Source organism: Phasianus colchicus, chromosome 4, assembly GCF_987193195.1.
Source record: "Phasianus colchicus chromosome 4, bPhaCol1.hap1.1, whole genome shotgun sequence".
In the NCBI taxonomy this organism is placed as follows: Eukaryota; Metazoa; Chordata; class Aves; order Galliformes; family Phasianidae; genus Phasianus; species Phasianus colchicus.
The window spans coordinates 30437727-30464279 of NC_143439.1; the positions used below are offsets into that span (position 1 = coordinate 30437727).

The 26553-nt window shown below is 39.2% G+C and overlaps 2 long non-coding RNA genes across 2 annotated transcripts in view; both read left to right on the forward strand.

The window, feature by feature from the left end:
* LOC149918154 (uncharacterized) overlaps window positions 1–18693 on the forward strand; it is a 100958-nt gene extending 82265 nt beyond the window's left edge. Inside the window, exon 3 of the long non-coding RNA XR_016466012.1 lies at window positions 18409–18693. This is a non-coding gene — a long non-coding RNA (uncharacterized LOC149918154). The remainder of the gene's footprint in view (window positions 1–18408) is intronic.
* Window positions 1–26553, forward strand: part of LOC116231137 (uncharacterized) — a 644852-nt gene that overhangs the window by 525913 nt on the left and 92386 nt on the right. The gene's annotated exons all lie outside the window — the stretch shown is intronic.

Genomic DNA, 26553 nt, shown 5'->3' on the forward strand with positions numbered 1-26553 from the left:
ATTTTTTGCTCTAAAGTCTGTCATTCCAGAAGGTATATAGTTGGACAGAAAAGTCCATTTGGTTCTACTGAGAATTTTGGACATGGAAAGTTGAATATAAAATGTGTGTGTGTATATGTATATATTTAAAAATATATATTTTGAAGTGAGAGTTCAAAGTAATCAAAAAGGTAATTTGGAAGAGGTCATGGCTTAAAAAAAAAAAAACAAAAAACCTATTTTTTTGAGAGTTGGAGTTCTGCAGTCAGTGTTGTGCTTTTTCACCAGGGCTGTAATGTAGTTCTCCTGCAGTGGCTTAAGGCCAAATACGAGCCACTGCTTTCAGTTAAGTTGTTTACAATATGGCTGCAGCTCTAAATAAGACTGTTCGATTTCTCTCTGGAATCTTTCCCATCAAAACTAGTCATTGCCAGTCTTGAAATGACACACAATATATTTTTTTAAATGGGTACCTTCTGGATTAGATTTTACGACAACTTATTTTGTTATCTCCGTCAACTTTCATTGTATAGTAGCGTTAAAAAACAGCAAAAGAGAGAGGTTTTAAAATATAGCTGGTTGGTTGTTACACATCTTTTTGCTTGCTTTATGACAGCTGAGGAACAGTGATGTAGATGAAAATATATTCAAGCCATTCTTTAAGAATAGTATGCCTTACCCTAGGTTATTTTATTATATACAATTTATTGAAAATGACCGAGTGTGCCATCTCTGTATGCATGTTTGGAAACACTGTGGTGCATTCAGAAGATGAAAAATTTCAGTTCACCTCCGTGGCACAAGAATTGTAGCACACAGGAACAAACAAGAGTTGTCAAGTTGCTGTGGAGCAGTGTGACAGGGAACTCGCAGGTCAGGATTTTGAAATGAAAGAGCCACATTCTTGCAAAAAGCTCAGACACGTAGGTGGGACTGTCACAACACTTAATGAAAGTGGTAAGATTTTAATAATATCTCTACTTCCCTGACGAGGAGTATTATTTACATCAGAATTTTCTGCAGATAATCTTTGAGAGGGGACAATGTGGTGTGATTGTTGCTTTTTCTGTAAATTGAATTTCCAAAAAGTGCTTCAGTGCCATGCTGAAAGTCTGCTCTGTAAGTGCTTAAGAAAGCAAATTGGTGTCAACAGTGAAGCAAAGCATTGCCTGCTTTTACTCTTTCACTCCTGCCTTGGAACTGTGGATATGGCTTTGTTTTGGCTTTCTTCCTCATTACACTTCTTTCCAAGTTTGCTCAGTCTGCCTACTTTGCATCTGTTTCTACAGTGACTAATTTGTATCTCCTCCAGAGCTTCATTCTCAGATCCAGTTCTATTTTACTTCTCACTCTCCGTTTCCTGCTGTAATGTGGTGTCGTGGAGTAGATTTCTGCTTGTGTCCTGATTTTATGCAAATTTATTTTCATGTGCATGACAGCTAGACAATTATATATTGATTTTTACAATTTTGATGGACATCAGCATTTGGATGTCAAGGAGTTGGTTACTTGTCCTATCAGGATGACTAAACTACTTTCGTAAACCAGCTACCACGACTTTTCCCATCCTTTTTTCCAGGCATGATTTTTCTTTTCGACCCTCAGGCTGTATTATTAGGCACTCTTCTGTGCTAAGTTGCTTGCTGCTGGTAGTCATGCAGTGCTGTTTGAGTGGCTTATTATCATCTCAGTGCTGAGCATCAGAATGCGTAGGGAAAGGAGTTTATTTTTAGAAAGTAAGATCTAAATATGCTTTTAGTCTCTCCCAATTCCTATTGACTTCTAGAGTTACTACTTCAAACAGCTGTGGAAGTTGAGAACGAAAGATTTCTGGTTTGAGGCAAATGCATCTCTGGAGCCAAGCTGTTCTTGGATGCTTATGTGCTGCTGCTACTGGAGGCCCAGGCCCTCTTGCCTGCAAATGCAAAGCAGATCTTGGTGCAATGTAGTGGCTTGAGATTGCTTTATGAGCTGGCTCTTCGGTTCTTAGTGCTTTTGTTTAAGACAAATTGGAAGAAAATCAAATAAGCGCTGTGAGCTTAGCATTCACTTGGCTTTTCATGGAGCAGAGTGTGTGTGCTTACATCTTGAAATAAGTGACCTGAGCTATATATCCATGACAGTCCTTATTGCTTAATAAGAGTCTTGCCCATCTCTTTCGTATTGCAGCCTCTGCTATACTTTGTTATTCACATTGTGTTAGCAAATCCCCAGTGAACGCACCTGATTCCATGCCAGTTTTCTGTGAAATTCTTTATGGTTAGACTGGAGGCTAAAGCAGCACGTGGCAGATCAATGGCCATAACTTGAATCGTCCTTAATTTTAGGAGTGCAGCCTCCATGTCATTCCTCCTTTTTCTATTCTTACAGAAGCCTTTTATTGGAGAAAGCTCAGCTTGGTGATTGTGACCCCTGTCACACTGTTCTACCTATTCTGCCTTTGTTTCCCCTTTCTATATGAAGAGCAGCTGTTGTATTTATTGGCATCAATACCTCCTGCAACTAGTTTCGAACGCTGCAGGCATGGTGAAACAGCCTCAGTAGAATGGGCTCACATTAAGTCAACATGTTGCGCCTTCCTGATGGAAGTATGCCTTTTCCTTCCTCTGTAACTTGTGAGTGGTGTTGGTTCGGGCAGTGTTTCTCCCAGGCAAGAGTGCTGCTGGCTGAGTACAAGAACTAACTGAACAGCATGTTCCTATAATAGTAGGCTTTTAAAATATTTTATAGGGTATTTGTATGGGATGGCATAAGACTAAATAGAATCGCATAGCGCGTTTTCCACAGAATTTGCTATAAACCTCTAACAGAGCAGAGCCTGTAGAAGCCTAGTTAAAAAAGGGATCCTGCTGAAGTGAAATCTGTCTTTGTTGTCACTTGAATAGGTTGTAATACAGTAGCATAAGCAGACCATAAGATTTGTTTAATCTTAAAATACAGTAGAAGCACTTTGTAATATTATGAATTGCTTAACTGAAAAACTGACAGTGTACAAGCTTAAATTATCAAAGGTCATCCTTTCAAGCGGATCCACTGTTCAGAAGCAACCTTTTCAGGGAGCTCCCCCACACCTTCCATACTCTCTATAGGAGAAGCAATTCTGCAGAAGTCAGCAGGCTTTAGCTGTGCTGAATGCCTTGAGCTTGCTGTCTCAATCAGTCTAGTGGTTGCTCTCCATGTGATCAGGTTCAAGCATCCTCTATGGGAAGTCTGAATTCATAGCAATATTCTTGCACTGAGGGGTAAGTGAAGAATGATATTTATCCAAGTGCTCATGCTCTGCCAGGAGAGAAGTTGAAGGTCAAGGTCACACTGAAGACCAATGGATTAGAGAAAAAAAATGTATTTGTTGTTTATTTTTTAATCTTGCCTCCTGAAATTTGGAAGACCTATAAGTCTGCATTGGAACAGGGTTGTTTGGGTTTTCTTTTTTCATATAAGTGGTAATTGCAATATGTGCCTTGGCATGTGCGCTACACTGGATGTTGATTGCTTGCTTATTCACCAAAAGGTTTGTGACGAGCACAGATATCTGACACTACTGTTTCAAGAAATTGAAAAGTTTGAGAACTGTTTTATGCTGAATTCAGATGTAAAAACTACAGACAAATCATTCTGCTGATGAATAATGCTGGTTTTCCCAATGAAATATTGTACCTGTGAAATTTTACCTGAATGTGCATTTAATAGCTGATTCTTAACCTTTCCATATAGAAGTGTATAAAGGAAGTAATGATAGAATTAAATTCCACCCTTAATTTGAGCTGTGTTACCCTGGATATAATATTATTCTACTACTTTTTCCTTTTCCAAAAATGAATATGTAATTATGTTACTTGGTTTTACATATATTCCCTACACTGTTTAGCACCCTTTACTCAAATGGATAAGATATCTAGGTAATCTAGCTCATTTATCTTCAGCAGTGTAACTTGTGCATGGAATTATTCACCAGTGGAACCTGTAAGACTGAAATAGGTGTATTTTAGCAGGACTGTGTGTGAGTTTTCAGTTGTGTTGAAAACTGCATATTTACATGCAGGTGTATTTTTGCAACTCACTGGCAATGAGTAATGAGCAATTGCATTATGTATTACTCCTGTTTATTATTTTTATTAGCATTATTATCGTTTTCTGTTCTATTAACCTGTTTTTATCTCAACCCATGGGTTTTACCTTCTTTAAATACTCTCCTCTATCCCACTGTGTCTGCTGAATTAGCCATGAGGTGACTCAGCACAGGAGCTTGATGGGTGAATTTGGGAGTCCTTGTTGGAGGTTCACATGAAAGGGTTGCTCAGTGAAACTGGTTTTCCAGACTTCCCAACTCAGCTCTTCTGTGCTGGGTCCTTATAGTGCTGTGGCATCTAATGATGCCTATTGTGGTTAATCCCTGATACGTTTTCTCAAAAGCCCTTGTTAACAGTATGTTTGTGCAAGGCAACCTGTTGCTACTGGCTTAGCTGAGCCCCTACCTGTGCTTTGTAGTGAGAGTAGTGAAGTCATGTCTGTGGATCAGATGTTAAATAGCAGATCAGCAAGGCCCTGTATGCTTTTTTTCAAGTAGAAGTGTGTAGGCTGGGGACTTGTTTTGCTCAGCAATCACATATGGATGGGAGAATGAAAGGAGTTTAATTTGAGCCACTTATATTAGTTTATTACTTCAACTGTAAGACAACTTAATATGTTTTTGTCCCACAGAAAATGGTAGCAGAAGATGGAAAGCAGATTTCAGATCATCCTCATCATTAAAGTTATGAGACTGCAAATTCTCACTTTTTTATTTTTTGTAATGACTTCCCAGAGTTTTGGACAAACAGAGCTCTGCTCTTGTGGACTGCAGAGGAATGTTGTTACTTGTTAGCCTCAACTTAATCAGTGCTTTATGCCCCACAGCTTTAGGAGCACCTAATTTATTTAGATAGGATATCCCATTACCCTTAAGAGAAAGAGGATGTTAAAAACAAGCTGTCTGGCAGCATAGAAAAATGCACTTTTTATGTAAATGTCTCGTCAGCACAGGTCTGTCAACTTATGTTTTGGGAAAAAAAATTGGATGCTTTCCTCTTCCACCTCTCTCGGCAATGGTGAATCATTAGAAGTGCCTTTTGTTTGTTTACAGGGAGGCTGACCCCATGAGATCAGAAATGTCATGTGTGATAGATTCAGTGACAGATGATCCTTTGTTTGGGGCTCTACCTGAAAAATGGTTTCATTTCTGAAGTAACACCTTCAGAAATTATTTAGTGCCTTTTCTCTTTAAATTATGAATCTATTGCAGCAGGGAGAATGCTCAGCAGAATTTGTCTGTAGGAGGAGGAAACCTCATATATCAGTAGCATTAATGCAGCAAGCAACCTCCCAGAGGGTACATCTACATGGCCCAGTGCTGTTCTGCAGGGAGATACCCACGCTGGCCCAGAACAAACTGCAGCAATGCAAAATCATGAGCCGATTTATCTTTCCTTTAACATGTGTATACCTTCTGTAGCTCAAATAAATACAGTATAGAAATGATTGAAGATCAGATGATGCCTCCAGAACCTGGGCTGCTGGGGTCAGATACGGCTTGCGTGTCACTGTTAAGCAGTGAGTTGAGTCAGGAAGAAAAAAGATGGCATGAAAATGTGTGCTTTAGTGTTCTTCTCCAAGGGCTTGTGCTCAAGGATCTTGCAGTGGGCAGCAGAGTGGGGAAACCTGCCAAATGGAACATGACATAGCATAGATGTTTACAAACATAAAGCAGTAGTGAAATCCACACTGAAACATCAGCTACCACTGTAACTGGTGCCTGATAGCAGTGCTTTGTAGGCACTGTTGCGGTGAATGTAGGTTACATGGTGACATAAGGGAGTTGGAACTTCCAAAACACGATTTCCTTTGGAAGATGTTTTATGTCCTGCAACTCAGTTGATTCATTATGAACAATTTGCTGAAGCTCAATATACACTATACAGCAACTGCAGTGCTTCGGTCCACTGTGTGGTTATTGGATATATGCTAATGATAATAGTGGAAAATATAGGTAAGCCTTGAGTACCTGCCACTAGATGTATTAAAGGATTTTTATTACAGTGTATTATCTCAGTGTGTATGTTAGAGAGTGTTTTGTCTATCCATCAAGCTTGAATTGTCTTTACAAAAGAGAGACAAGCTAGTCTGCTGGCATTATCTAGAAATTAGGCAATATTAATTATCACGAAAATTGATCTTTAACTGCTCCCCTTTGTTTTTTACAGCACAAGGCAATCTTGCGTCCAAATGATTGTAGATTAATTCAGTTGTGCATGAGTAGTGCTGTGCTGTTAAAACAATACTGTTTGGAATTTACACTCCATTGTACATATTGAAAGCATTTAAAAATATAAAAGTCGAGATCACAATCCACTGCAACTAATATCAGCCCCAGATCAGCCACGAGTCACTGAGCAGCAAAGAAGGCAGCACAGCACAAACATTTCCCTCCCTGTGTTAAAATTCTTGTTTGCCACGTAAGTGGGAAAAGTATCATCAAATGATGTTTATAGGTCTCTAGAGCTGTATGTGCTTGGAATAGGTCAGCGCTGACTCTTCTAACAAGACTTAAGCCTGTTAACAAAATGTGAAGTGTTGTTCTTATTTAAAAGAAGTATAATATAAAATTGAAGCAGCAATTGATCAAATTCTTCCAAATGAAAGTTGATTGTAGGTATGTACTGAATGTCTTTTGCCTTTTTGAAAATCTAACCTAGACAATTAATTTCAATAATTACAATCAATTCAGTCTGTGGGCTGGGGATGTGCCATTTTTCTGTAGATCTATTGCATAAGCTACTGTGTTCCTATTCAGTTCTGCGATGCCCTGACTTTACACAGGTAAGCTACTTCCCTCAAGTACACTCTGAGTTAGAATCTTTGAGGTTGGGAAGACCACTAAGATTATGAAGTCCAACCATCTGCCCATTCCAACCATGCTCTCTAACCATGTCCCTGAGTGCTACATCCACCCTTTCTTGAAGAACCTCCAGAAGCTGTGACTGCTTCACTTTACCTTCTCTTAGTAAGATCTTAATTGCCCTTTCTTGTGACAGGACTGTAAACATGTTATTTGTTAGTTTTTATTTTTGATGGCAGTTTCAGACCTCTCAGTGGGCACAGCACTAAAATGGGCTCTCTGCCTCAATTCTTACTGCTGTGAGTTACTTCATTATCTCAGCTTCTGTACCTGGCCACATTATTAAAAAAAAAAAAGTAATGATTTTGGCCTACTCTTTACATGCTTTGAGAGTGGCCTATTGGTTAAGTTTTTTTTCTAGTTCTCATTGTAATTTCTGTAATTAAAATTGGGCAACCTTAGACTAATATTTTAATAGAAGAGAAGCTATTACAGTAGGCTTTTTTCCCCCAAGTTTAGGGTTTATAAGAAGGAAATAATGAGCTAAAAGGCTACCCCAAAGCTCTGAGCTCATCTCTTTGAGGCATTCTCTAGTTTCACACCTGCTAACACTGGGTGGTTTCACAGAATCACAGAATGATGTGGGTTGGAGGGGATAAAGTCCACTGAGTTCCCCTGCTGTGAGCAGAGTTGCCACAAGCCCTTCCCCTCACAACCGTACCCTTGTCCCACACAGCTGCTTCAGGCTTGCCCTTGTGCTGACATACTTAAGGCAGCACTGTTTTTCAGTGTGTGAAGAAGCACACACTAGCAGAATATATGCGAAGAAAATGGTGAAGACTACCGATGCCAAATTCATGAATTATATTATCAATATCGTATGTATGGAAAGAACTATGAATTGCATTACAAGATTAAGTATGATTCTTTTTCCCTTCTGGTGTTGAACGAAAAAAAGCAATATATGATACGAAGTCTGGCTTTGATATTTCTCTCTATTGTTCTCTTTTTCAAAGCTGCCTTATAACCAATAAAATTCATGGATTTGCTGCATCTTATTCAGCAAGGAGTCAACTTAAATACTAATATGCTGCGTTGGCACCAAGTGAAAGAAATTGATTTAGAAGATGACAGTGAAGGGGGCCACGCTGATATGTGTATAGCCAGGTAGTGTCATACTTCCTTGGAAGGCATTCAAATTGATTTCTCATGGAAAAGCGTTCCTGTGGAGCTGTATCAGACAAAAAAAAAAAAAAGCTTCCTTCCAGTAGTGCTGATCTGTCCTACAGACTTCCACAAGCACACTGCAATAGTACCATCCTTTGCTAGGGTCAGTATGCTTTGACACCACGTGGATATGTCAGTGCAGCCTGCTCGAGGTGGCCCTTGAGGACACTGGTGCTGCTCTTAACCTAAGCAGCTAAGGGACAGCCTGTCATTTGTCCCTTTTTTCCTGTGCTTGCAACAGGGACAGTGGGATGACTGAATCTGTCTTCAGGGGTTTGAAAAAGTGCCCAGAGAAGAAAGATTAAAACAACTTACTGCCGCTGCACGTACATTTTAGTTCAAAACATATCTGATTTAGATAACAGAATTTAAGATGCAAGTAGACTAGATATGCATCACTGCTCCTAAACTGATTCATGGCCATCCTGATGAGCTTCTGGCTTACAAAGGAAAGGTCAAATTTCTGAAGGACTTCAGAGGATTTTGTGTGAAGAAGCTTATTTTCCAGTGTCAGCTTCAGTGAGAAGTTGCTCTTTTAAAGAGGAAGCACTGGGTCTGCACTGAAAGGGATTGTGGAAATGGTTTAAGATGTTTTTGCACGAATTTCAGTATCAACATGCATGTTAAATAAAAATTATAAAGGGTTTCTGATTCATACAATGGCCAGTTGTCCAGAGAGCCAGGGATTCCCTCTGAAAACAGAAAATTTTGCTAACTCCCTTTTTGCCGCAAAGCCTGCGTGTTTGAAGAGTACAGTTGAGGTTTCATGCAGATAGATCCTCTAGGTGCTACTGGAGAAAAGGTGATTATATCCATAAAGTAAAGCAGTGAGATTAGACTCTATTTAGAAACTTGCTTGTTAAGTTATATTGGCTTCAGGTTTCATGTTCCCAGGCAACAAGATTGCATGTGTTCTTTAATACAAAGAAGGAATAAAATCATAGAAAGGAATTGGAGCAGGTGACCGTGAAGGTTTCCCGGTTGCTGCTCTTCTCTTCTTCCCTTGTCTGTGGAAGAAACTGTTAGAAGCAGTTGCAGTATTTTCCCCAGCAGTCAGAGATTAATAAACTGCTAACTTGCAGGTTTCAAGTCTTGTGCATTTGTATCAGAAAGATCGGTTCCTTCAAGTGGAGGAAATTCTGTGTATCAGTTCCATGCTGCTGAGCTCACTGTTGCTTCAGAGTTTGTTATTTGGGGGATTCATTATCCATATAGTGTAATGCTTTTGCTTGTGTGTTTATCTGCAGCCAAATACACTTGAAAGCACTCCTGCATTTTCAATTAAACTACTCAATTCAGGCACCTGTATCCATTTGGATACATAGTTCCCTTTTTCCTTCCCCCTTCTTAGGGATGCTTTTTGTTGTTCAGCTTATCAAATGATAACCCATCCTACTCCCTCTGAAAGGTTCCTGTTTTTATTGTATAAGGTCTGAGAACTGTGCATCTGAAGGCTGGTTGATAGTGAACCTGAACACACGGAGTCCTTCTGGTACCAGCATCGAGCGTTTCTTTCTTAATAAATGTTGCCATGTCCTCCAACTTCAAAGCATGTTTTGTAGGTGGCTGATGTGTGAGCACGTTTGGAGCAGCTGCATTCATTCAGTTACAAAAAGTGAAATTAAGCTCTTAATGTGGTCTGCTGGAAAAAGTGAGCTGAGCTGTTGTGGGGAAAAGAATGTGAGAGCTACAACAAAAGGCTTTGGATTTTCTGTCATGCTTTTTCCTCATTTGTTTGAGGGAATTAAGTGAAAAATACTGCTTTAGAATGAAATAGAAGTGCAACATATTAAGTTGGATGGCCTTTGAAGGGGACTTTTTCTTCTCTATTTCCTTTATTTTTCCCTGAGTTTGTTGCTCCTTATCTCATAGTTTATCTCTTATCTTAATCCATGTTGATAATGATAAAAAAAATGAGAGCACAAGTGAAGAAAATGTAAAAAGCAAACTCGGAAAAACTTAGCTATCCTATCTGATGTATGCTGGCATAGAATTTCTTTTTGGTTTGAAATAGTTTGCCAAAATTACATATCCTTAAGCTCTCTAAGAAAACACTTCTAATGAAATACTATCACTGCAAAACTTATGTTGGTTCCCAGAAGACTTACCTGCGCATCACTGCAGCCAACCCTATCTATGGGCAAAGCAAATGAGGTGGAAGTATACCTGGATATATTTGCAAAAGGATAACATTGCTTACACTATCGTTTATTTCATAACAAAGCACTCTGATCATTTATGAGCAAATGGAATAGTGTGTGAAGAGATAAATACAAAGATAAACACTAAGTTTTCAGTTGGGCAATTATTTGGGTATAACACCAAGGAGAGTTTTTCCCTTAGCAGAAAGTAGCATTTTATTGATTTTAATAGCCTTCTGTTTCTGAAGCATTATGAGGAGGAAGATTTGTATATCTTCAAATTATCTGGCAGTCGTCATGGGGGATTTCATGTCTCTATAGGTGTGATGTCAACAGGTCAGGACAAAATGCCTGCAGAAGGATTGCAGGCTGTATCTGTGCAGCACCTGTGCCACTGGAATTTGGGCTCACCCACTCAGCACACAGTCATTGCTTCGGAGGCTGACACGCAGCAGTGGCTCCAAGCCCTCTTTCAGACGATCCAATGTCAAGATTTGGATATTAATTTTTATGAACCCTGGAACATGCAGTATACGTGGAAATTCTGCCTTTGATAACAGTATGTTGCCAAGTAAGCAATAGAAGTAGATATTTCAGTAAGTGACCTCTATTTTGGTAAAATACATTTTTCTGACTTCGTATTTGAAAAAGAATACCCTCCAAAACAGCCTTTTTCTTTTTTAACTGACTTCTACTCAACAGGTTTGCTTGCACCTTGCTCTGGCTTTACTACAAAAACATTTGATCATTTGCAGATCTGACTTGACACATTCACCAGGCAGAACTGTCCCTCAGTTTTGCAGAGGCTAGTGGTTTAAGTACCACAGCAAAAAAAAAAAAAAGAATGAACCAAAAGATAGCAAAATAAGAGGCATCGCAGACAGTAACTGCTGTGCTCATGAATCTCAGGTTTTTTGAGTATCTGCCTGAAAACTGAACGGCGACTCCTGCTTTTCATTCAGAACACCGTTGTCCCCTCAGCATCCTCTTGTAATTGTAAGGCAGCAGAGCTGAGCTCTGGGCTGTAGGTGCTACTTGGGACACTCAGATCACTTTCCCATTTTGTTCTGGTGCTGTATGATGTATGATAGTAGAGATGAATGAATTGTATATTTTATTTAACAAAGACAAAAATGGATTAGTTAGCAAGGTACTGCCTGGCCTGAACGACCGGGAAGTACTAGTAGTTTTCATTATCCCTCAAGAAATCATTGACTATTTTATGTGGTGCAGTAATGTATTATTCATAGACAATTTCATTGGTAACGTTATTGCAGATTCTCAATGCAATGAGAACGTACATAAAGTCATAAAATCCTTAGGAGGAGAAAGATGGGTGATCTCCCATAAAAATAAGAAACGTGCATCTGCATACACACAGAGGACTACGGGTCTTTGTGGAATCAGGCAAATGCCTTTTAATCATGCACTGAGTCTTTTTCTTAAAGCATGCCTGCAACTATTCCTTATAATCCACTTGTTCCTCTCAGTTTATTAGTGATAAAACATGGAGCTGAAATGTTCTCTGCCTGAAGCTGAATCTTTTCAGTCTCATCATTAACAGTTTGCCTGTGTTTATTACATGGAGAGGTATCTGCAGTTCCGAGCGGAACTTGGGACATAGGAATACATAGACTCAGTAAGAGGAATACGTACTCAGTAAGAACCATCTCCCCTTGTGGTGTGGACTTGTGAACTGAGATCTTGTGACGGTTATATTGAGCATGGTCTAAAAGCACACAGTGTCTTCCTTATTCATTTTGCACTCTTTTATGGTTGCCCTTGAAACCACGGGCAGCGTTGTTACGCAAGTGAGATGTTGCAGTTACAGCTTGCTGTGCTGTGTAGGGCACTATGGAAAGCTTTTACCACTTCATAATTTAAATCCATGTTTGTGCCTCTTTAATTGGAAAATTGTATGGAACGGACACTTGTGTATGTGTGTTTGTACTGTTTAAAGGTACTTTTAGTTACTGAAGAAAACACTTTATGGCAGAACTATATTTCAGTGCCCTCAAGCTCCATGTTCTCATAGTGTTTGTGTGTGGTTTGCATTATGGGAACTATTTAAAAACATTTTAGTCCCGTAGCAGGGTCTTGGCTTATCTAAAGAGTGCTGCCACGGCTTGAAAGTACAGCCAGCCTTGAAGCTTCTTGTGGATTCAAGGCTGGACCTGATATCAGCACTGACACCTGACTTTCAAAGACATGCACTGGTGTGTTACCCTGTATCCTCTTACCAGCACCAAGTATGCACCAGTGATATCATAGTTTAATGAGTGATAGTTAGGGGTGATATGCTGGAGGCTTTGTACTAAAGAAGCTATGAAGCTGGGGAAATTGCCTGTTTTGTACAATATTGAAATCTCATATGAAGAATTCAAAGAAGATGGATCTACAGCTCTGTAGTTCACAGTCATAGAATCATAGAATCATTCAAAATCAATCATTCAAAAGAGACCCTTAAAGTTCATCTAGTTCAATCCCCAGCAATGAACAGGGACTCCCACAGCTAGGTCAGGTTGCTCAGATCCCTATCCAGCCTGACCTTGAATGGTTCCAGAGGCAGGGTGTCCACCACTTCTCTGGGTAACCTGTTCATCTCATGGTCAAGGTGATGCAAAAATAATGACACAGTGTCTTGGAAAACTGTGTTAAGACTAGGATGCCAGTTGACTCTCCTTTCAGGCAGCTGTGTTGCTCCCAAAGACCTGTGGCATTAGTGTGTAGTGACTTCACTCCTTAATTTAGAGCTGAGCCAAGTGAGAACGGATTATGGATTTGCTGAGATCCTTAAGAGTAACCTGATTCTTGTATTTCACAAATGAGTTAACAGTAGGGACAGAATGCAGCCTACACCTTGGCTGCTAATCTCATGGGTCCTGAAGATGGGAGCCACCTGCCTTAGACTGAACTTCACTGGCCACAGGACATCTCAGAAGCTTTCAGAACTGCAGAGCAGACAGCTATTGCACCAAACGTAACCTCTGGGGCAGGAGGAGAGTCAAATTGAAGTCTGTGATGGAGGAAGCTCCATAGCATCTATCAGAACGTTAAACAATAGGCATTTCTTCTCCATATTCTGATAATTAACAGACTATGTGAGATGTTGTGGGAAGGTACTTCATATTTTGAGATAGTCAAGGAATTGGGCTGGGGAAAGGAGGGGGAGATTTCTATCCTAGCAGCTCAAAGACCTGACAGTCAGAAAAAGCTTCAGATCATACAAGCTGCGGAAGTACTCTTCACCAGCAGTTTTCTTCTTAAAATCTGAAAAAGGCAAAACTTACCAGTGGTGTTAATGGGAAAAAATAGCTAACGTGTATATGTGTATAAAAAGTATTTTCTATACTTTTTAGAAGCATGTCCTCATATCTTTTTTTTTATGTGGAGCATGAGTACGTTAGTATTGAGGAATAACTGGTTTTGGTAGCAGATTCTGCTTTAGAGCAAAAGGCTGTGGCTGCACAGCAGTGAGCCTCTAGCCCAAAAGGGGAATTGCACATCAACTCTGGATTCTAATAAGGGCATGACCTTCATGCCTAAGGAGAGAAAGATTGCCCAGGAGATGCTATTCCCTGCTGGATGCTTTACATCTTACCAGTCACCGTGTACAGTTTTGTCCCTCCTTTGCAATCAGCAGCACTTCTAGTCTGACTGGATGTGAAGTTCTAGGTGAGTGATGGGGAAAGGTTTTGCAGGCAAAGCAGTTAAGAAAAATAGCAGTTACTCCAAAGAAATCTTGGGATACAAGTGAGATTATTGAAGTGAAGCTTCAGGTGTCTGAGAGAAGGGGATGTGGGTGGTGAACCCTGTGTACTTGAATGGTGAATGCTGGCATTCACAGCAACTGGAGCAATGCAAGTATGTTTGGGCAGGTTTTTTCACTCCTGGTGAAATGCAATTATCACTGCATTAAATGAATTTTGAAGACTCAGAGGCTGAACTTGGACCATAGGATGAAGTGATCTGGAGAAACACTGGTGGAATCAGCGCATTTATTTTGGTGTTGTTGGAGTCCAAACGCTTCCTGAAAGCAAACTGATTTATGTTGTAGTATTTTGGAATGAGAAGAGGAAGAAAAGCTTAAACAATATTAGTCACATTTTGATTCTATAAAATCTCCTTTTATTTAATGGCATCATCTTAAAATCATAATGGAATATACTACTGCAGTCTAAATGATTTCATAGCACAGTGTTTAGATCAGTCCAAAGCAATTCTACTTCTATGAGAATGTCATGTTTAGTTCTGCTTCTTAATGAATTCGGACTTCGAAAACTCAAAGTTTTTGATGAAAATAGTTCATTTTACTGACAGTTCTCATCAAGTGCTCTGTATCTGGCAAAGTTGCTTCATCACACAGACTGCAGTGTTTTGCACCTACCCAAATCTTTCTTGGTTGGGGTAAAAATCCATTCAGAAAAGGACTGCTTTTTCCAGTGTAAACTGTGAAGTGGAAAGGAGCAGTAATTGCCATAAAGTTTTCCCATGTCTACCGTAGTACGGATTCAGGCCATATATCTTGTAGTAGGTGCTAACAAGAAGCATGTATATAATAAGTCTGACATATTTGTGTTCTAACAACCTTAAACTTCAGGGATTCAAGCCAACTTCATTAAAACAGTGGGAGAAAATGTTAACAAGTCATTTTAAATTGAGTTGACATATATATATGCCTTTTGACTGAATCACTTACTGTTGTCCTGGTAATTTAGTTTGGGTCTTCTGGCACACGGCGTGAATGTGCAGAGGAAGGAGTACAGCATTCTTAGAAGCTGGTTTTTTTGTAGTACAATTTTACGTCTTTGCTATATATGCACGTGTATATATATATGTAGGGAAAAGTATATACTTTCAAATATGCAAAGTACTGTGAAGCAAAGGTTCAGGTTTTGGTGCTTAAGTTACTTAGATATTTTACATCGTGGTCGCTGAGGCAGCTGATAGAGTTTAAATAGTTCTTCTGTCTGTACTTGAATATCTGTGTAGTCTAACAGCTCTTTACTGGCTTATTTCAATTATATTTGGAAGAAGTGTAAAGGCATCAAAGGGAGTGCGCTCCTAACAGTTTGGGTATTAGTGGCTCATACTGAAGCCACAGTTAAGAAAATCTAATTCATTATACACAGAAGAGAAACTGGTCAACTTGCTTTACTGGTTCCTGAAGATCATCTCAGTTTCAATGTACCCAATTTATACAATGCACTGTGTCTATGTGCACTGTCTGTGTATTATACACGTTCATATTGCTCACTGAAATATTTTCAGAAATTAACTGTTCTCCCCCTTGTGTAAAGCAGAACCTCAGCTCCATCTGCTGGCTTTGTGGATTAATAAGTTACAGATGCTAAAATATGTCTGCGATGTGGTGCTTTGTTTAGTGAACAAAATAGGTGTATCATACAGATGTCACCTCCCTCAAAATCATTATGATGTATGTAAGAAAAGCTTCTAATCTTCTGATTGCTGATTTTTATGGTGGGGTTTTGTTTCCCTTTTGGAGGAAGGGGAGGAGGCCATGTATTTTCTGGACATCATTCCATTGGAGATCATGAAGCTTTTTCTTCAATTGTAATAGTTTTGTGTTGCTGCTGTTTTTTGGTTTTTTGGGTTTTTTTAAAGGAAAAAACAACCAACTTATAAAAAATTTCCTTCCATCCCACTCCATTATCTCAAGAGTAATAGGTAGAGCTTTATGAGAAATGCCAAATACTGTTTGAATTTCACTGCTCTCTGTGATCCCCAGAACAAAGCTTGAAGCTCATTCTAAGAACAGAAATGTTCATTAACTGTCAAATACAAGTATTTTTTTTTATCTAAAAGTCAGATACTAAGTGTGGATATATTCTTGCTTTACTGCTATTTCTCTGCTTGTATTAGGCAGAATTTGGGTGTAGATTTTGTTATGCAGGCTGCTTTGTAGTTTGAAATTATTCCAAATAGACTAGTGAAAAGAATTCTGAAATGAATTTCTGATTTAAAAAAAAAGAGTGTCGGAGCTGTCAGAGTTGTTTTGGTTTGTGGGATTTTTTTTAACCACATCTTTAAAATTAAAATTGAGGTTAATATGCTTAATAAAGGAACTCTTTTGTTCAGTGAATGCGAGCTTGGCTTCATGTTATCAGCAAAATGAGTGATGCAAATTGGTAAAACAGCTCTTTGGTGAAACTTGAATTGGTTTGGATCAGGGAGCTGTGGCAGTGAGCTGCATTGTCAGTATTGCATGAGCATGTGGGACTGGAACCAAGGTAGTGAGAATCAGCATGGTCATGCATAAGGTGAGCAGAGATTCTCTGCTGTTCCCCATTGTGAAATGATACTTACAGATACTTACTACTAAAACTTAGGGCTGATTCATATCAATTAAATGCATCCTATGTTGAAACGGGTTTTGTTCCAAAAATGTTAAAATGAAACATTTAAATTACTACACACAGCACTTAAAATTGTGTTTCTGAAGCTTAATAATTTGAATAACAACAAAATCATGTTTTTTATTTTTCATGGTATGACTCACAAATATATGTATAATTTTTTCACCCCTATTTATCAATAATCAGAATACGTGTTGGCTTTTTTAGACTTATAAATCTTGTCTTGCATGTAGCCATGAACTTGGTAAAGCTTTACAGATGAGATGCTGATTGGAGTAGGAAATTGTGAGGTAGCCTGATGAGGGGAAAATCAAGTCCAATTTCTTCAGCAGGTACCTGCTGAGGGAAGAAGCAAATTCCAAGGTTGTGGTGTGGAAGTGATAATCTGAGACTGGAATTCGCATATTCTTTGCACCTGCTGTAGTTCTTCAGGGCTTGCTGCATCTGCTGTACTGTAACATTCACAGTGCTGTTTGTGTTACAAGCGATTAGCAAACCTGAGCCTGCACTGGCAAGGAATGGGGAAGAGTAGGTCAAGGCAGTGCAAAGTATGACAAACGTGGCAAAGTAGAGGATCTCTGCAAAACAAGGAAGTCTTGCAGGAAGTTTTAGCTGCTCTTAATACGTTCAAGCTGGCTGTGGAAAGCCAGCCTTTCACAGAAGGGTGGTCTTCATGTATGCCTCATGTCACACTTGCCCATTGTGAGACATCTGGGGATGGAACAGTCACATTCACTCCTTTTTATACTTCACGCATTCCTGTTTCTAGTACGATGAAGCATTTTATATAGCCACACAGAGTTTTATATGTCTTAGTGACATTTAGCCTACGTATTCTCCTCTACTCAATTTCCTGGTGAACAAGCTGTAAGCTGTATATTTGCATATACTAATGCTTTGTCACCTCTAACTTCAGGCAGAAGACAATTTCGGGCAGAAATACCATCTTGTTTCTGTCAAAATACTCGGTGCAGGAGAATACTTGAAGGAAAAAAAAAAAAACAAAACCATAACATTTGGAAACTTTTTTAACCAATTCTTCGCACTGCATGTTTTCCTGCCTCAGATTTTTATAGATTTATAAGAATGCTTTAAGATCTCAGTTGAAAACAGTTTTTTGGTGTGTGAGGGACTGAGAGTGTTAATGATTAAAGACGGCCTTTCTCTTTAAGCTGTGTACACTTACGGTAGGCAGATGTCACGAACTGCCCAATCTACCTTAGGAGCTGAAGCAAAAGTCACAAGGAATGCCCAAGGTCCATCAATGCTCGTTTGTCAGAGAGAAGATTTAATCCATTTTGCCATAATAAAGACAATTCATTCTTTGCCCCAGTATAATCATACAATCACATTGGGGTTGGAAGGGATCTTAAAGCCCACCCAGTCCCAACTCCCTGCTGTGAGTTGGTTGCCACACACCAGACCAGGCTCCCTAGGGCCCTATACAACCTGGCCTTCAGCTCCTCCAGGAATGGGGCATCCGCAGCTTCTCTGGGCAGCCTGTTCTGTGCCTCACCACCCTCCTAGTGAAGAATTTGTTCCTTATATCAAATTGAAACCTATCCTCTTTTAGTTTTAAAGCTATTCATCCTTGTCCTGTCACTACATACCTTGGTAGAGCCTGTCTCCAGCTTTTCTTTAGGCTCTCTTTAAGTATTGGAAGGCCACTGTGAGGTCTCCTTGGTGCTTTCTCATCTCTAAACCAAACAACCCCAATATTAAGTTACTTAAAGCTGAGGCTAACTAAAATGTTTAGTCTACTGCTAAGCAATTAACTTCCAAAAAATTCACAAGACCTTTCTTCTTGCAGTTGTAAGTGATGTGCTCCAGAAAACGTGCAAAAGATAGAAGCAAAGCCCATGCAACAAAATTGTTCCCCCTTTCTGCTGCTTGTGTCATTACTCTGGATTCTGAAGGCATGTTGACATCTGCAAGGCAGTATTTTCCTAACAAACCAATAAGTATGTATTAGGGAGCAGCAGAACTCTTCAGTGCTTTGTTGATTTTTGTTTGTTTTATTCCATCTCATGAAATTTATGTGAACTTTCCATGGCATTTATAAAACAAAATCCAAATCGACAAGAGAGCAATCATGTTTGCATGCCTCTGTATGCACATTAAAGGGTGGGAAGGGGAAGGGATTACAAAGCCAGATACTGATCTAAGGAGCAGACACTTCGACTGGAAGGATCCACAAAGCATTACAGCTCTCTATTTTATGTCTGCGTAGAGGCCATGAAACATCAAATTGTTAAGGACACAGTAAATTTGTAAAATATTTGTTCTATAGCGAAAAAGGTCTTCCCTTACTATTCTGTATGAAACATGGAGAAAACAATGCTTTGACAAATAGATAAAAGCATGCACCTTTACCGTCCCTTGTTGCTGTTATCCCTGGTAGAGAAGCCTCTTAATTCTTGGTGGTGGTGGTTGTTTTACTTGTGCAAGCAGGAAAACAGAAATAAAATGTCAGAACTCTCCATAGCATCACAAAGTCTTCTGTAGTGACTGCAGTATTTTGTAGTGCTCCTTTACAGCATCCCATAGAAAAATATTGGCTATGGATCATGGGAATTATATAGCAGCAGAAGGAATATTCACTTCCTGGTGTAGTAGCTAGCTGAAAACTAGACTTCTCATCTTATTTCAACCAAAAAGGCCAAAATATAAAAAAGAATAGATCTTCCTCAGTCAAAGTGTGTTTCTTAATTGGAAACTTTTGCAGCAACAGCAGCAGTCAACAAACTTGATGTGATTTTGACATGCTGCAGTTAGGTCTGTGGAGTTTTAATGATTGTATGTGAGGCAACATTGATTTTGTTGTTTATTTTGCTCTTCTTCTTCTTCTTAGTCATCTGCTATGGCATTTAAACATACAGATACAAGATGAAGTGTTGTTCAGTCTCGTCGCAGCTGTGGCCCTATCATACCACCCCTGTAGAATCGTTTGAGTTGGAACAGGGCCTAAAAGGTCATCTGGTCCAACTCTCCTGCAGTGAACAGGGGCACCTACAGCTAAATCAGGTTTCTTGGAGCCCTGTCCAGCCTGACCTTGAGCGTCTCCAGGGATGAGTATTCCCACCATCTTTCTGGGCAACCTGTGCCCGTGTCTCACCACTCTTACAGTGAAGAATTTCTTCCTTATATCCAACATAAGTCTCTCCTCTTTTAGCTTGAAACCATTTGTTCTCCTATCTCCTTTGGTGTTGACTCCAGGAGTCAGGCTGCTGGCTTAAGCCATGTAATGTAGGCAGTAGGAGCATCCCTTTGCTGCTCTTGGTGGTCATTTTTTGTGAGGCTTGCTTAAAGTACTTATGTTGGTTTAATTACGGCATCTGTAGAGGAATCTTTAGTGTGGACTTGGTGGATTTCAGATATGGAGCACCCTTGAATATTTTAAAGAAAATTATAGAATCACAGAATGAAATATAGAAAAACAGAAGTATATTGGTTTACGTGCTTGTAGAGGTAAAGGGAGAAGAGAACAGTTAGTGTGGTAGTTTAGATATGTCTCTCTCACTGGTTGTCTGCAGAGCCCTCGCTAAGGCTGGGCAACCTTTCCATCCAAGCTGTGCACCTTGCACCTCTAGCAGAACTCATTAGACGGAGATGCCAAAGGACCCTATTAAAATAAGCAACCACATTACAGCAATAGTATCTCTGCTTTATAGAGACACTCACCCAGTCACTTCATGGTCTATAGAAAAGTAATTTTTAAGAAATACTAATTTGGTAACTGCCGTAATCTTTCACACTAGTGTACATATTCATGGTCTTTTGCCTAGTGTTTATTTAATTGAAACATAACGCAATTTATTATTTGATCTTTGCTTCTGAAAATTTTAGGTGCTACTCTAAAGAAAGTTTTAGCCAGGGAAAGCAGACCAGATAGTCAAATTCAACGAACGTGAGCTTTTGGATGCTGTGTATTTGTACTATACTGGTTGAAAAGCTGAGTTCTTATCATCCTTCCCAGGAGCAGGTTGTTATTTTCAGCAGTAGTGTTTGTGCTGTTGTCAGTGATCGTGTTTGAGCTTTGTCCATGTGTGGTGGCCCCCCTCCTCCTCTCTGAGACTGCCATGTACGCTGCCCTATTCAAAGGTGCTTCTGAGCTGTCTTGGTGCCCATTTACAGTGCCAGAGACACCTCTCGGGGAGCTTTTGTTGAAGACCAGAAGACAAAGTGTTGCTTAGTTCAAGGAAAGGTATCCTGCTCAGAGCTAATGAATTTGGTCATGGCTTAATTGCAATCAAATAGCATTAAAAAAAAAAAAAAAAAAAAAAAAAAAGCAAGAGGCAGCAGAAAAAAAGCTAAAGCAGAGCACCTGGTATCAAATGTTTAGCCGAGAATTAACTATTGATTGTGGAGCGCATGTCAAAAGCCAAATTTTATTGTGTGCCCTACAGTGATTACTGTGTTCAAAATGAAATCTGAGAAGCAGGCACTTGTTTACCTCTGTATGTTTCTGCTGCATGTGTGACAAGAAAATAAAACAGTCATGAAATATCATTAGTGTTTTCCTTTTGTTGATTACTGAGTTTCTTTAGCTGCAGGAAATACTAGGGAGAATTTATGGCTCCAACCTTTAGTTTAAAATTAATATAATTGTTGAGCTTTGGGATTATGAACAGCTGTCTGCATGTCAAACAGTACCAAGCAGAAAGACTTCACAAAAACAAACAAACAGAAAAAACACCTAGTAAGTCTGCCTGCATAAGTGAACTTTTGCACAAAAAGAGGAAAAATCTGCTCTAAAAAGGGAATGTGTATGATGGTAAATTTGAACAACTGCTAAAACTGCTGAGACAAGACTTGAATCGTAATGAAGTTATTGCTGGGGATTCACAGTAAACACAGCGTTTATTTTATTTAACATACAGAATTATAGGATGTGTTTGCAAGCTGTTCATCTCAGTTTTGGGGACATTTTTACTCCTGACTCCAACGCAATAATTCTGCTGGCTTTGGTGGTAGTACAGTCTACCTTGCTCCACATAGACATGAGTTCAGTAATACTGACAAGCCTGATGAGAGCTAAGTTTCTTTTCTGCAACTAAATCATAGCACCTTCATCATTCTAATCCTCTTTTGTTTGAAAATGTCTTCCTGAGTTCTGTTATCATCTTTCAGAACAATGAAAAAGAGGACTTGGCTTTATGTTAACTTTTGGAGTTGCTGCCCCTGCTATCCATAACTTTTTAAGCAGTGATTGCAGTGCCATTGTCTTTGCCTCACTTCCTCCCACTTACAGTGTCCTGCCCTCGCATGAATTCTATCTGTAAAGAGTTGGGAAAAATTATGTCACTCAAAACTATGAAATCCTTCCCTTTATTTTCTTTTGAAGGTTGTTTCTGATTTATTATATGGCATTTCTATTCCTACAGCGTCTTTCATCTGATGATTAGCTGGAAATCATGACTATTTAGCCTTCTCAATAGTCTCAGGGTATTTTTGAGAAAAAAAATATATTTTGTTTAGCTTGTGGTTGAAAGGCATCTACTTTTGAGATGTTGTACAGAAGATACTTAACAGTACACAAGTGGTATAACAGCTTTAGACAGAACTAAAAAAAATGACTGGTGGTGGTTGGCTAAAGCTGTGGCAGAAAGCTGACATGCAGTGTAGAGCTTTCCCTCCTCTTTTGCCTCTCTTATCTGTAAAACTCCAAAACTCCAAATAAAACACAGGAATGGGCACTGAATAGAAATTGTAGGCAACAGTTGAACTAGAAAAAGGGGAAGTGGTTGGAGATATCAGTGTTAAGCCTGGGGCCATGGCTAGCTTTTAAGAAAACCAAGGGGCAATGGGACACTGGCTTCCTCACTGACAGCAGACGAACAGGGTTAGCAGAACCACAGTCAGGATCTGTGGTCTTTGAGAATCTTCTGTGTATCTATACTGAGAACTGAGTAGTCTGTTAGCTCACAGGAGGGTTGCTGAAAATTCCTTCAGTCAGGAATGACTGTTTAAAGAGTTCTGCGCTCAAAATAGAGACCACATTTCTGAATGATTCAGCTCTCTTTGGGAGCTACCTATTCCCCCAGCATCATGAAAATATGTACAGGGTCATCTGGAAGAGCATGCTTTGGTGCAGTACAGCATAGGCGTGCATCTCATTCACCTTCAATAACTACATCCTACAAGATGGTGCCAGAATCGAAAGCGATATGCAGCATGGAAAAGTAATGATCATATTTGTTTAACATCCTTTTCAACGATGGTTATGTCACATAATTTTAAGTGAATCTTATTTGTTAGAGGCTAAGCCTCTACATTCACTACTGAAGGAATCATGAAGAATTTGTGTAATTGGCATCATGCATGAAGGTTGCTGAAGTATTGGGAGAGGTTAGATCTGCACTAGCAGCAATCTGATTGCCATAGTTACAGCTGTGATTCTCCTCCTCCCTGAAGTCAGTAAATCATATTAAGAGTATTTGCAAAAACCTGAAAGCCTCACTTATAATGCAGATAGCTGAACAGCTGCATTAAAAGCCAACTCTGCCTGTAATCATGCCTAATCTTGTTTCATTTGGGGTTGAAGCCTTCAGTGTGGGTAAAACTGGAATATCTTTGTGCTCCTTAATGCTCAGTGCTACCACCTAAGGGATTCCTTGAGCAATAATTGTATGGAGACGTGGTATGTGCTGAGTCCTTCAGAGATCTCTGGAGCAAAGCAACAGTTTTGCTTACTAGGGGAAGGTGCAGGTATGATGCTTGGGCACTTGTGTGGATCAGAAGCCTAAATTACATCTGTACAGGTAACTGCAATCAGGATGACTTGTAGCTGGCTTATCTTGATGAGGCTGAAATGCCACTTCATGAGATGAGCAGCAGTTCTAGCTGCATCTGAAATATGTGCAAATTAACCAACTTTTATTTGTTGTTGGGAAGCTGTGTTCTACCTCAATCATGTAGATGTACAGCAGTAGAGACTGTGAGTGAGAAACTGAGCAGGAGCATTTATCGCATAATAAATACGCTTTTGACTGAAGATCCTTAACTCTTTTCTGTTAAGCAGAATAATAGCAAATCTGTAAAGAACAAAGACTTGGGGGAATATTTTTGCTAATCTACTATGGCACTAGAATATCTCTAAGTCTTCAAGCCATCATCATTTGTACCCTTTTTTTTTTTTTTTCCACATCTTCATTAAGTCATCTTTTTCCTGTAGTGCAGTTCTGGTCCCTCTTATCTCAAGCCCAATCGTGTATACAGGGATCTGACATAGCAGGCTATCCAACTGATCTTACAAGGATATTTTCCTTCCAAAGCACCCTGTCTCCATACTCTGGATTGTGTGGACTTGTGTTGATGGTTTGGATAGTTTCAGCATACTTTCCAATCCCCAGCTGTCTTTCTCCAAGGAAGTTTGAGGATATCAGTGTGCATTACATCTATCAACCAGACTGCTGAGCATGCTTGCATGAATTTTCATCTTATTCTATACTTAGATTTATCAAGTCAAAGTGTTTTCCATACACACAAATGGACAGAGATGGAAGAACATCTTGGGGGCATAGAGATGGGGACATTTGTAGGTATTTGTCTACATCTTTTTCACAATTAAACTTTGCTATCCAGCAGCACGGAAAGGAAAAACTCTGTATCTGCTTGGCATGCTCCATACTAACTTCATTATGGGATCAGAGAACATCCTGTGTTGTAAGGAACCCAAAAGGAACCCAAAAATCTGCCTTTCCTCCTTGACCTTATGGATTAAGATTCTGAACTGTCACCTGCAGCAGGTTACATGATGGTCATAATTACACAAAAGTAAATGTGTATTGAAGAGGAAGGAGAGCAAGTACTCTGTTTAGTCAACTGAACAGCTCTGTCACATCTGTATCATATTTGAGTGAAGTGACTTTTTCACTTAGATTTGAACTTTTTTGTTTGTTGATCAAATTAGTTATGGTTGCATTGGGTATGACTTAAGAGGCATTAGGGCAACGGACTTCATATTTATATGGTGTGCCTTTCACAAGTTGTTTGAAAATGGGATCAATACTTTTTAATAGTTTGCAGTGACAGAACAAGCTATGGTCTTCACTATGGTTCTTAAGGCGAAAGCTACTGTTTTAACTGTGAATGGAGAGCATATATCAGCAATCACATCTACAATTTTAAGCTATAACCAAGCTGTAGGAAACAGAAACTCCATACTGAGTAAATTATAAATAGTTTATTTCACTTGATCTTGCCTAGCAAGCTAAAATAAACATGCATCCTTAGATGTATCAGAAATTAATGTAACATGTTAATTACTCAGTGTGCTGTCATTAGATTTCTAGTAGCACTCATTACTCTGGCAGCTCTCAAGGGTTTCTGCAGTAGCACTTGGCTTGTAATGATAATGATACCATTTCACAAGCTTCTGAAGGCTTTTTTTTTTCTTTTTGCTCTGACTTGCATTGATTGTTTCATTTACGTTTTCGCTATTGCTATTGTTTATTATCAAGAGCTTATCAATTAGCTCAGTCAAGATCCCAACAAATACTACTGTTTCACTCACTAAAAATCAATAAGGAAGCTCAATAACTCCTCCCAAAACCCAATAAAGAAGCAGCAAATTAAAGCGTTCACAGCAGATATGTGCACAGTGCTTCGGCTGAACAGTTTATCTCATAAAAAAATGTTGTTTTTTGTTAACTGTAACTACCAACTGAACTCAGCCTGAATCTGGAGATAATTTATTCTTACCTTGCCCTTTTGTTTTTGCTTAAAAGTGCTGAAATAGAGGTGGCATTTTCAGAGAAGAAATATTTTGATTGTTTAGAAATCATGTCTTGAGATTAAGTTTAGGAAATGGGAATAGTTTCCATTATTGAAGGTTAAAACTATGCTAAAATCAAATTGAAATGCTGTATGGAGAGTTGGGAAGGATTAATTTTAATGTAGGAAGACAATGTTCAGTTTTTCATCTCATACCAAAGCAACTGTCGTTTGCTCCCCCCTTCTCTGATGATTTTATAGTTGTCATTTTTATCTCTTGGAACTTGTGTTTTGAGTGTTTAAAACTGAAAGTCCAACTGGAGCACGTTTTTAGGAACATGGTCTGAAGTCCCTTAGTTCTGTTTATATTGAAGCTAATGTAGTAGCCTTCATAGTAAAAAGCAAAAAAAAATTACTTTGTAATTTGTAATGAAATTTTTAGGAAGAGTATGTTGGATGATGAGCTAACATATTCTAAAAAAGAAGCAGTAGGGCTTTTTTTTAAATACTGATACAGCAAGATCAGTTTTCACAAATTATTTAGATTTGGCCATTGATTCCTGTTCCCTATACACATTCAGCAGCTTTAGATCAACAGCTAAGCCAAGAATTTGGTATCTTGTGATGCTGCATTGCTTGTACACAATGCAAGACATTTCCATCCTTGGTGACTTGCTAACCTGAGCAAAAGTAATGAGGGAAAGAAAAAATTTTATGTTGCTGGTTTGGAGACAGGGGAGAAGAGACTTTCTTTTTACCTATGGAGTTGCAAATGCAGCCCCAAGACAGACAGTAGAATCTTGGTGTCCAGTAGGATACTTTAATCTTCTGATTACCCTTCATCTGCAAAGGATTCAGAACGTATTAACTGTGAATCATCAGCATTTTTCATGTTTTAAAATGGTCCAGAGCAAGCAGCCTTTCTTTCACACAGAACAAAACAGTTCAAGGCTTGTCAACAATTAATTGTATGTGTAGCAATCAAAGTATTTTGGAAAACTGCTTCACTTTGATCAAATTAGGAAATACTGTGAAGGCAATTAAAGGAAGATAAAGAAGGATGAAACTGCTCTCAAAGTAATAAAAAAAAATCTGCTCAGCCTGCTTGAGTTCCCATGTGGTGTTGATGCAAACTAGAGGTACCCAGGTTCTTGGCACCTGCTCCGAGCATCTTCCAGAACCAGCCATCCTGTCATTGACAAGAGCAGCTCATGCACTGGCAATGAGAACAGTATAGAGG